Genomic DNA, 2,090 nt, shown 5'->3' with positions numbered 1-2,090 from the left:
CAGTGCTATAAATTCCAATACCAATTCTCCAGCCACATCAGTTATGAGCGTAAAGTATATCACGTAACCTCAAATCTCTAACAGTGGAAGGCTTAACAAGAATGGATGCTGCGAGAATAATGCTGCTTCCTTGCAGTGACAACTGAGCATCCATCTCCACCCCGCCCTCAGCTGGCTTCTGCGGCAGTTAGAGTGAGAGGAATGGCTTAAGTCTCATAACCAAGTTACAGTTAAGACACTGGCCACACAGTACACATGCTTAAGTGTTTTGAAAATGCTGAATCTTGGGCCACTGTTCTCCTGTAACTACTTTCTAAAAGCAGTTACTGTCCAAAGCTGGAAGAATTTAAGTCTTCTCAGATGAGCATGTGAATGAATGGAGGGAACTAAACAAAAAGTAGAATTAAAAAAGATGAGGTCTGATAGGGGAGCAGCTGGATAAGAAAATCAAAAAAGGAACAGCAATTTAAACTTTATTCCAGCTATAATGCAGGCTGTTAGGATTTTAAGGTAGCATCATATGGCATACTTCTGAGTCCATTCTCGAGCTATTCTGTTGTACTTGTCTCTGCCTGCTTTATAAATCCGTGCAATAGGGGGTCATGTGGGTTTGGATCACATAGCAGTGAACAAATGGATAAAAGAACTTTAGAAATAGTAAAGCAGGAGACCACTGTGATCTTAGAATATTGAGACAAATGCTGCCATTATTGTTTACATTTGGATGATAAATTCTTGTTGTAAATGCAACCTTAGCTGGTTTGAAGGGGTGGTCTGGAGGAAAATAAATTGTCAAAAAGAATGCACAACTTTGATATGGGCTATCATTAGGTCCCAAAATTGTGGCTTGCCAATGGAACACGTCATCCCCAACCGGACCTGCAGAACACTGTGCGGGAGGGTCACGTACCGAATCTAAGTTCCTCATTGATCCGCTTCAGCGCCACCGTCCATGCTGTTCCGGCCCTCGATGTCCGCGTGTGCTCTGATCCCGCCAAGACTGGAAGCCCCTAGGCTCCCAGGCGCTCAGACACAGCCCTTCTGAGCCAACCAGAGGTCGCGCAGGGCGGGCTTGGGGAGCGGGGGGCGGGTCAGGGGGGCGAGGGAGGCACCGGAAGCCGGGTCTCAGAGAAGCGTCGAAAACCGGAAGGAGACCGAGACCGTGCGAGGAAGCGGTACCTGAGATCTGTAGCTTTCGATTTTTCACCATTTCTATTAATAATTTTGTAAGTAGTGATTCTTACTTGTTGCAGAGGGTGGTTATTTTTTCCATTAGGGAGTCACTCGCTATGCCATTCCTCTAGACTTGGCCTTGCTTTGTTTCTCCTTTAATTTTAACTGAATTGTTGGACAAACCTTCTATATTCCTTTCTGTATTGTGTCTTGCTGAAAAACATGGCCGTCAACCACATATAATCAAGCCAAAAACCTGAAAGCCCTTTCAGTTTTCATTCTTTTGTTTTTTATCTTAGTCACGAAATGAAATGGATGGTAATTTATAAATCGCCCTTTGTCCTGTTGGCTTCGTATCCGTATTTACTACCCTTGTTCTGATCTATTTCATGTACTAATACGATTATTGTTTATTCATTGTCTTTTTCTCTGCGGTTAATATGTGACATCAGTTGTTCCCTCCACGACCAACTTTTATCCTGCTTGTGGATGGATAAATCATTTAATTATTAGTGCTAAACAAAGGCTCTGGAAAACGGTATCTATCCTGATATACCTGACTGAATAAGGGATTGAAATCAGAGTAGGAGTCTGTATTAAGAACCCCTCAACTACTTCAATATTAGTGAATTTTCCTTATTTTTCATGGAATATTGAATGTTTCTGTTGTAGGGTTAAGTACTGAATACATTTTTCCTTAGTCCCACAGAACTCCGTCTTTTTAAAAAGTCTGTCTTCCAGTCCTTTACCAGCTGCTTTTTGGACATTGGTCTTACTTTCATCTTTCCATGGAATAACTTGACCATTTGTCTTGTCATAAACAATTGCCAAACATGTAATATATGCCTATTATAAGCTTATCTGTACAAATTAGTAAAAATAGCTATTATATAGCTTTACTATGAAAACAAACCAAA

At 41.4% G+C, this 2,090-nt stretch overlaps 1 pseudogene; it reads right to left on the bottom strand.

Moving 5' to 3' along the window:
• Positions 1 to 483: 483 nt before the first annotated feature.
• Positions 484 to 989, bottom strand: LOC104860673 (annotated as a pseudogene).
• Positions 990 to 2,090: the final 1,101 nt, after the last annotated feature.

The sequence above is a fragment of the Fukomys damarensis genome, unplaced genomic scaffold, assembly GCF_012274545.1.
Source record: "Fukomys damarensis isolate Sample0158 unplaced genomic scaffold, DMR_v1.0_HiC HiC_scaffold_4, whole genome shotgun sequence".
NCBI lineage: Eukaryota > Metazoa > Chordata > Mammalia > Rodentia > Bathyergidae > Fukomys > Fukomys damarensis.
This window is presented reverse-complemented; position numbering and strand designations above follow the sequence as displayed.